The sequence below is a fragment of the Procambarus clarkii genome, chromosome 47 (assembly GCF_040958095.1).
Source record: "Procambarus clarkii isolate CNS0578487 chromosome 47, FALCON_Pclarkii_2.0, whole genome shotgun sequence".
Lineage (NCBI taxonomy): Eukaryota > Metazoa > Arthropoda > Malacostraca > Decapoda > Cambaridae > Procambarus > Procambarus clarkii.
Genome location: NC_091196.1, coordinates 22,255,901 through 22,265,678, shown reverse-complemented (window position 1 = coordinate 22,265,678; position 9,778 = coordinate 22,255,901).

Here is a 9,778-nt window from a genome sequence, read left to right as displayed (position 1 = left end):
AGTTTTTTAAATAGTTCGTTTTCTGTTTATATATATATATATATATATATATATATATATATATATATATATATATATATATATATATATATATATATATATATATATATATATATATATATATATATATATATATATATATAATATTTATTCGTGTAAAAGAAGGAAGGAGGAATAAGGGAATTGTTAGAGATTGGGGGAAGTTATCGCGCAGAACAATCAGGACTTTCCGGCTGTCAGAAGCCTCCATTTATTAGACTAGTGCATTAGGTAGACGTCGTGCTCAGGTCTTGTACTTGCCGATAATGAAAGGTCATTTGTTTCACTTGGCTGGAATATATACGGATGGAGAAGAGAGAGAGAGAGAGAGAGAGAGAGAGAGAGAGAGAGAGAGAGAGAGAGAGAGAGAGAGAGAGAGAGAGAGAGAGAGAGAGAGAGAGAGTGAGAGAGAGAGTGTGAGAGAGAGAGTTTGAGAGAGAGAGAGTTTGAGAGAGAGAGAGTTTGAGAGAGAGAGAGAGAGAGAGAGAGAGAGAGAGAGAGAGAGAGAGAGAGAGAGAGAGAGAGAGAGAGAGAGAGAGAGAGAGAGAGAGAGAGAGAGAGAGAGGAACACAGACAGAAACACCGCATCTAAACATCACACTTTTCTTGACCACAGCATCTGTCGGAACCCCAAGGCAGGGGAACCCAGTCTGCATATACCGTGTAAGCGCTTCCATTACCCGACACTTGTAATGAGTCCATGCCTGGTGACGAGTCCTAGTGATGGCCTGCAGGGAGGGGGGGCGCGGAGCGGCGCCTCTGATACAACAGCCGGGGGTCACATCTAAGTCACTCCCGCGCAGGCGCTGTGGTCGGCGCCGCCACAGATTTAATTCCAACCGTCATTTTCAGCCCATTAGTTCTGAGCATCTGGTGTGTGTGTGGGTGTTGATGACTTGTTCCGTTATAATCAGTGTACACTAGAGTAGCCTTACGAGTCTATACCAGTTGGTCTACACTAGCTTCACATTACTCATGCTGTTCAAATCATTGGTGCTGTCTTGTTTTGAGTACTGCTCGATACTCATCCTTCCCCCCCCCCCTTCAGGGCAAGAGAGATTGCTGAAATAGAGGGAATACAGAGAACATACGGCACGCATAGACACGATAAAGCATCTAAACTATTGGGATCGTCTCTAAGCTCTCAGAATATGCTCTCTAGAAAGAAGATAAGAGAGGTATCAAATAATACATATCTGGAAAATTCTGGAGGGCCACGTTCTATATTTGCACAGTAAAATAACAAAATACTGGAGTGAACGATATGGAAGGAAGTGCAGAATTGAGGCAATGAAAAGTTGAGATGCCATAGGCTCAATAAGAGAACAATGTACATACAGTTGTTCAGTATCCTCCCAGCAAGTATAAGAAATATTGCTGAAACAAAATTGGAGTACAAGAAAAAACTGGAAAGTTTTCTGCAAGAGGTGCCGGACCAACCTAGCTGTAACCGGTATGTTGGCCTTTGGGATGTCCCAAGCAACAGCCTGTTGGACCAAGCTCTCACAAGTCTGACTCTAGGCTGGGCTTGGGGAGTAGAACTCCCAGAACCTCAGTTCAAATACAATCTAGGTACAAGCAGACATACAATAGCAGGCTTATTTTAGCAGGCTTATAGCCAGTTAACACTAGCAGATCTATACTAGTGGGCTTGCACTACACTAACATGCATACACTAGTGAGTTTTCCCTAGCGGCCATAGTTTAACTGCGCTACCCGACCAGGCACTCACGTCCTGTGTTCAAATCGCAACACTAATTTCACCAGCCTACTGCAAATACAAACAATTGCCAACAGAACCAAAACACCTAACCTAACCTAACCTAACCTAACCTAACCTTTCTTTAACATAACCTCACCTTACTTAAAGTAACCAAACCTAACCACACCCTAGCCTCACCTAATCTAACCTAACCTAACCTAAGCTATCCTAACTTACATACTAATGTACACCGTTACCCTTAGTCACTGCTACAGTTAAGATCAACTGTGCTTTCATTTCCAAATTTGTCAAATGTTTGTTGTTTAATTTATTGTTATCTGCATGTCTTATCTGTACAGTAGCCCTTGATAATAATTCTTGTAGAGATCGCTCTGTTAGACTGTTTGTTGGTGGCGTTGACTCTAGTATTCGTGTCCGCTGTTACAACGCCATGTTATAGGATAAAACATCACATTATTTGGTTACAACATCACGTTCTACGTAAAGTTGTAACAAAATAACGTGACATAACTTCAGATCACCTCGCTCTGTACTGAGAACCAGAGCTCACAGGTGCCTCTTAACCCATAACCTGGTTATGGGAGTATTAACCCCCCTCCCCGCACCTCCTCCGTCACCTGGTTATGGGACCATTAACCCCCCTCCCCCCCCCACCCCCTTCCACGCCCTCGGTCACCTTTCATCAGAGCGTCAATGATTTTCATCCAGGAATGCCAGTTTGATATATCACAGTCGACTCGTATCATCCAGACATTTTGCATGCTTTGAAAACGTTACAGATTCTGTGGCATAATTTTTCCAGTCGTATTTTGTCGACCTTGAGGCAAAAAACGGTCTTATCTACGCCGAGAGCGATAATATAGATCAGCTAAATTCTCAGTACTGAGAAATAGCCTCATCTGTTTCGTATTTACTAAGTGAGGTCTATAGTAGGCTGTAATGTTCGCATTGGTCGATGTATTTTATTTATTTTTATTTATTTATCTATATAAAAGAGAATGCCTGACTGTTTGTCCGAGGTTGGAGGCCAGACGCTCCCGGTTAGGCTCAGACAATTTTCCATGGTGATTCATTACTGTATGGGGAGTGTCATAGCTGGTCTGGGTTGACCTTCGTGCCCTTCCGCATATAGGAATGGCTCCTATTGTGACAACCAACGATTTTCGACTCTTGATGAAGGCTGAAATAGTGGTTTCGTTTTCCATAGAGTTGTTCAAGACTTTCTCAGTGCTTCTAATGCAGATGTACCTAATGTGTTAATAAAAAAAAAAAAAAGCTTCTTCACTCGCACAACGTTGTTACAAGTACTGAGAGACAGAGAGCGAATAGGTGGGAGGCACACAGAGAGAGAGAGAGAGAGAGAGAGAGAGAGAGAGAGAGAGAGAGAGAGAGAGAGAGAGAGAGAGAGAGAGAGAGAGAGAGAGAATGGGAGGAAAGGAGGGGTGGACAGATACCTGCATGGGCGCTACCGTAGCAGTTCTGTTACTAAGAATGTTACCGTCGATTTTGTTACACACCCCCAGGAAGCAGCCCGCAGAAGCTGTCTAACTCCCAGGTACCTATTTAATGCTAGGATGAACATCATCTGCATCAGGGTGAAAGAAACTGCCCATTTGTTTCCGTCTCCGCCGGGGATCGAACCCGGAACCTTTGGACTACGAATCCCGAGCACTATCCACTCAGCCGTCAGGCCCCGTACATTAGATTTATAGCCTCACTAACCCCTCCAGAGGTTGATAGCCTCACTAACCCCTCCAGAGGTTGATAGCCTCACTAACCCCTCCAGAGGTTGATAGCCTCACTAACCCCTCCAGAGGTTGATAGCCTCACTAACCCCTCCAGAGGTTGATAGCCTCACTAACCCCTCCAGAGGTTGATAGTGTCAGGGGAGTTACGCAAAACAAAGTCATCTTTGCATACAGTAAGTCATAATAACGTGGCTGAAAATTAGACATCTGTCTTTCTTTACACGTCTTGATAATTATGGTCCAGGACTCACCAAATTGTAGTTACTTCCTTTACTTTGAAATGGGCGGGATGGGGGTCTAAAGTAATCTTTGTTTTCCTAACTCCCCGACCAAACAAATGAAAATGGGTTTTATTTTCATTGAAGCTCTGTATAGGAGTGAGACTCTATATAGCAGAGTCCAGCGAGGCTCTATATATCGGTGAGGCTCTATTAGGGATTGTGATCCAACACGACTAAAAATAGCTGACTGGGAACAAAAAATAAGATTGCAAATTCTTCTAAGTCAGACTTCGATCAATTTATTGTTGGAGCTGACATCTGTTGGTCTGGAGAGAGATGGGATGGGTATGGAAGGGTGGAAGATAGGATAGGGAAGGAAGGATGGAAGATGGGATAGAGAAGGGTGGGAGAATGGCATGGGAGGGTGAAAGGGCTGACATGTAACAAATTACCAGGGCTAGGACTGGCGGTGACGTTTACTCAGTAGCCTAATCAACCATAGCTTGTTCACTCAGCCGAAACCTAGGCTCTTTTCTAACCAAATCTTCCCCACCCTGACCAAACCTAACCCATTTTAACCAAACCTTTCCAACCCAGCTCCTCTCTAACCTAACCTAGTCCCACCCTATCCAAACCTAGCCCCACCCGCAATCTAGACAACATTGCACGCCTATCATGGCAAATTTAAACCAACGTAACCCGGTCATCGGAAAGATTGGAAGATTTTGCGTAACATCTTTCACAGAAGTAAATCCGGATCAAAATATTGACAGGTTGGATACAGAGCTGGTGGTGTCAACGGCTTGTTTAATCTCCCCTGTGTCCATTGCCTGCCTGCCTGGCTGTGTGATGATTGCGGGCGTCTGTTCAATAATCATTCGTTACCCGTTACATCCACGAACCAAACATTTTCTCTCCGCTTCGGAAATGGAGTCGCTTTTTTTACATTGACTCGATGGAACAAAGGACAATTTATTTGCCTGGAGGTTAGTTCACATCCACCAGAGGTTGACGTCCGCCCGTACCTGATTTAAGGGGACTGCGTCATCCTTCATATTTTTTTCCTGTTGATGAGAAAATTATGGCTTTTATTTTCCTAATGAGTTTTCGGGGATGGACTCCTGACGGGGTTAGGAGCAATTTGTTATTTCCACTTTTTTTTTTGAAAGGGAGGAGAAACGATATGAAGTCAATATGTGACTTATCATTCTTCAGGGATCACGAGGAGATCTTTATTTATTATTTATACCTTTTACAGAGTGTAGAAAGGAACCTCAAGTATATGTACACCCAGACACGGGCTACACCTCGGCAACCTTTATAGTTATACTTCACTTATATAGTATAATTTTTTTGTTATTTCAAATTAATATATACAAACCTGATTAAATTAGCATATTTTTACAAATTTATTTAATTTGCAAAAAAAAGGGTACACAGATGTACTTTTACTGTTTTATGTCTTTATGTACACTGGTATAGGTGTATACCAGTGTACCGCATGTTGGTGTATATACAGTGTACTTAGTGCTGGAGTACAGTGTACCCTGGAGAAAAGTATACTTGCTGGTTGGTCAGTAAGCTTTTGGTAGGGTCTTAATAACCCTCCAGAGGTTGATAGCCTCAATAACCCTCCAGAGGTTGATAGCCTCAATAACTCTCCAGAGGTTGATAGCCTTAATAACCCTCCAGAGGTTGATAGCTTTAATAACCCTCCAGAGGTTGATAGCCTTAATAACCCTCCAGAGGTTGATAGCTTTAATAACCCTCCAGAGGTTGATAGACTCAATAACCCTCCAGAGGTTGATAGCCTCAATAACCCTCCAGAGGTTGATAGACTTAATAACCCTCCAGAGGTTGATAGCCTTAATAACCCTCCAGAGGTTGATAGACTCAATAACCCTCCAGAGGTTGATAGCCTCAATAACCCTCCAGAGGTTGATAGCCTCAATAACCCTCCAGAGGTTGATAGCCTCAATAACCCTCCAGAGGTTGATAGCCTCAAAAACCCTCCAGAGGTTGATAGCCTCAATAACCCTCCAGAGGTTGATAGCCTCAATAACCCTCCAGAGGTTGATAGCCTCAAAAACCCTCCAGAGGTTGATAGCCTCAATAACCCTCCAGAGGTTGATAGCCTTAATAACCCTCCAGAGGTTGATAGACTCAATAACCCTCCAGAGGTTGATAGCCTCAATAACCCTCCAGAGGTTGATAGCCTCAATAACCCTCCAGAGGTTGATAGCCTCAATAACCCTCCAGAGGTTGATAGCCTCAATAACCCTCCAGAGGTTGATAGCCTCAAAAACCCTCCAGAGGTTGATAGCCTCAATAACCCTCCAGAGGTTGATAGCCTCAATAACCCTCCAGAGGTTGATAGCCTCAATAACCCTCCAGAGGTTGATAGCCTCAAAAACCCTCCAGAGGTTGATAGCCTCAATAACCCTCCAGAGGTTGATAGCCTCAAAAACCCTCCAGAGGTTGATAGCCTCAATAACCCTCCAGAGGTTGATAGACTTAATAACCCTCCAGAGGTTGATAGCCTCAATAACCCTCCAGAGGTTGATAGCCTCAATAACCCTCCAGAGGTTGATAGCCTTAATAACCCTCCAGAGACTTGAAGCCAAACCAATTCACTAGCACTAAATTACCTGTTGATTTAGGACATGTTTATAATACCTTTCGACACATTTAGACTAATATACAAAAACCAAAATTATTTCCCAAAATATCAAATATCGTTAATTACTAATTTTTGTTCCGCCAAATATTAATTAAAATATTCCTCGTCTTTACTGTTATCACTTTATTCTTATAGTTTTTTATAGGATTTATTAACTAAGTTCTTTATTCCGGGGGCCGTAGAAGCATCACTGGCCTTCTTTTTTGCTACACCCCCCCCCCCTCCAGGAAGGGCGCGTGACAGCTGAGTGGACAGCGCTTCGGATTCGTAGTCCTGAGGTTCCGGGTTCGATCCCCGGTGGAGGCGTAGACAAATAGGCAAAATGTTTCTTTCACACCTGATGCTCCTGTTACCTAGCAGTAAATAGGTACCTGGGAGTTAGACAGCTGCTACGGGCTGCTTCCTGGGGGGTGTGTAACAAAAAGGAGGCCTGGTCGAGAACCGGGCCGCGGGTACGCTAAGCCCCGAAATCATCTCAAGATAACCTCAAGAAAATAACATTATAACTACAGCCGAGTTGAATAGGGTCGGGGGGTATTATAACTGGGGACAGGAAGACTAGGGGGGGGGTATTATAACTGGGGACAGGAAGACTAGGGGTGTCGGAAACTTAAGATCGAACTCCATCTTAATGAGATTATGTCATAGCCGCAGCCAGTGCGCTACACCGGGCCAGGAAGTTGGGATATTTACATACGTATTCTTCAGGTGAATTATGACCGAGATCCCTGACTTCTGGAGTCAGTGGAGCAGAGTTCCCGTTGTCAGGTGGTGACACTGGGCGTCAGTGTAGCCTGTACTACATGGTACAGGCTACACTGACCTTCACCAGGTGATGGTACAGGCTATACTGACCCTTCACCAGGTGATGGTACAGGCTATACTGACCCGTCACCAGGTGATGGTACAGGCTATACTGACCCGTCACCAGGTGATGGTACAGGCTATACTGACCCGTCACCAGGTGATGGTACAGGCTATACTGACCCGTCACCAAGTGATGGTACAGGCTACACTGACCTACACCATGTGATGACACAGGCTACACTGACCCTACACCATGTGATGACACAGGCTACACTGACCTACACTATCTGCGCCTCACAGATGACCCCAGGCATCTGTTACATCCCTGTAACATTAACAGCATTAAGTCAATCAATTTAATTTACCTTAATTAGGTAAATAAGGAAAATACAGTAGCTAGGTAAATAAAATCTAGGATGTTCATCTGAGTTAATAAATTAAATATGTAAAATGACAAGGCCCTTGAGTATCCATTCTAACTATCTTATGTACTGGTAGACTGATTCTTTCATTTTACTTAGGTATTTTCTTGTGATAGTGCTTGATTTAATGCAATGTCGATTTACCCCTCCCCGAGTCAATTAATATTATCAGAGGATCAGCGATGTCGTAATCATTACAAGAGTGGCCCAATGAACAGTGTCCTAGGAATTCCTAGGACATTCCCCGTGTCCTAGGAATGGGCGAGATAAGTTAAGACAGGTGTTATTGGCGTCTGAATACTTGAGCACCTGGTCCAGATTAACATAATTTTCTCCAGTGTGGTCCGGTTCCCTCTGCACCCAACAGTAATTATGAAGGTGTTGGCCGCAATTAGAGTATAAGTGAGTATAAGTACGGGTACAAAAGTACAGGAACATCCGGTTACAGAAGTGGTGGAACACAGGTGTCGCATAGGTAGGCACAGGTGTTAAGCAGCAGTAATATAAACAGTCCTCCTTGTAACTTCTCGTCACTCTACCTTGACTCTCTGTTTCCCACCAGAGAGGTATTCTATCAGCCATTCCAGGAATTTGTCCATTATGCGAGTCTGGTTTGAAAGTTTGTATCAGAGCCTCGCGTGCAGTACTTTGTCAAACCCTTTCTGACAATCAAGGAATACACGGCTCACACTTCTCTTTCTCCTGATTTATCATTGTTATTCCCACAAAAAACCTCTAATAGATTTGTCAACCATGTTCCACTGGAGTCATGCGGATGCTTCGAGACAAAATATTCATTATCTGTGTTTCCTGATTTACCAGAGGGCCCCTAGTGGTCCTCTGGTTAATGGACAGTTAATGGGGCAGTGAATCTTTCGTTAATGGCACTGGTCTGTAGTTGAGTGGCTTGTGTCTCCTTCATTTCTTGTATATGGGGACCATGTTGGCTGTCTTCCATACCTTTGGCAGTTCACCCATTTGTAGCTAAGAGGTGAAGAGCATTGTGTATGAGGGTGAATGGGAGTGAGTGTGAGGAAGAGAGCGAGTGTCTGTGAGTGAGAGAGTGAGAGTGAGTGTGAGGAAGAGTGTGTCCATGTGAGAGTGAGAACAGAGTTCGTGTGTGGGGAGCTGAGTGTGAGGGATTGAGTGAGAAAGTGTGTGTATGTGTGTACTCACCTAATTGTGCTTGCGGGGGTTGAGCTCTGGCTCTTTGGTCCCACCTCTCAACTCATGAGGCGTGTGTGTGTGTGTGTATGTGTTGTGTGTGTGTGTGTGTGTGTGTGTGTGTGTGTGTGTGTGTGTGTGTGTGTGTGTGTGTGTGTGTGTGTATGTGTGTGTATGTGTGTGTGTGTGTGTGTGTGTGTGTGTGTGTGTGTGTGTGTGTGTGTGTGTGTGTGTGTGTGTGTGTGTGTGTGTGTGTGTGTGTGTGTGTGTGAGAGAGAGAGAGCAGGAGGAGGAATGAGTGTGGGCAAGAGACGGAGTGAGTGAGTGAGTGAGTGAGTGAGTGAGTGAGTGAGTGAGTGAGTGAGAGGACATGTACCGCTCAGGATTGTTCCAATGAGACCAACCTCACTCCATGTATCGCGCTCCACTATCATTTATCTGTCTGTCGTGTTAACTCGCCCCTTTAAGCGGGGTACAGCCGTGTCGACCATAATGACAGGGACCAGGACAGTCAATCTAGTCTGTCCATGTACGGGGAGGGGTAGAGAGGGGGGTGGGAATAGGGGTATTTAAGGGCAGTCTTGTGAGTCTTATACATATCTTGGAGTCGAGGTTAATGATACAAATCTCATCAGCAACCTGAGCAAAAAACTAGTTGAGCGTCTTAAACCTCTCAAAACTCTTGTTGGCAATGGATTTGGCAGGGAGCCGGTCGGCCGAGGGGACAGCACGCTGTACTTGTGATCCTGTGGTCCTGGGTTCGATCCCAGGCGCCGGCGAGAAACAATGGGCAGAGTTTCTTTCACCCTATGCCCCTGTTACCTAGCAGTAAAATAGGTACCTGGGTGTTAGTCAGCTGTCACGGGCTGCTTGCTTCCTGGGGGTGGAGGCCTGGTCGAGGACCGGGCCGCGGGGACACTAAAAAGCCCCGAAATCATCTCAAGATAACCTCAAGATAAAATATGCTCGTAGTT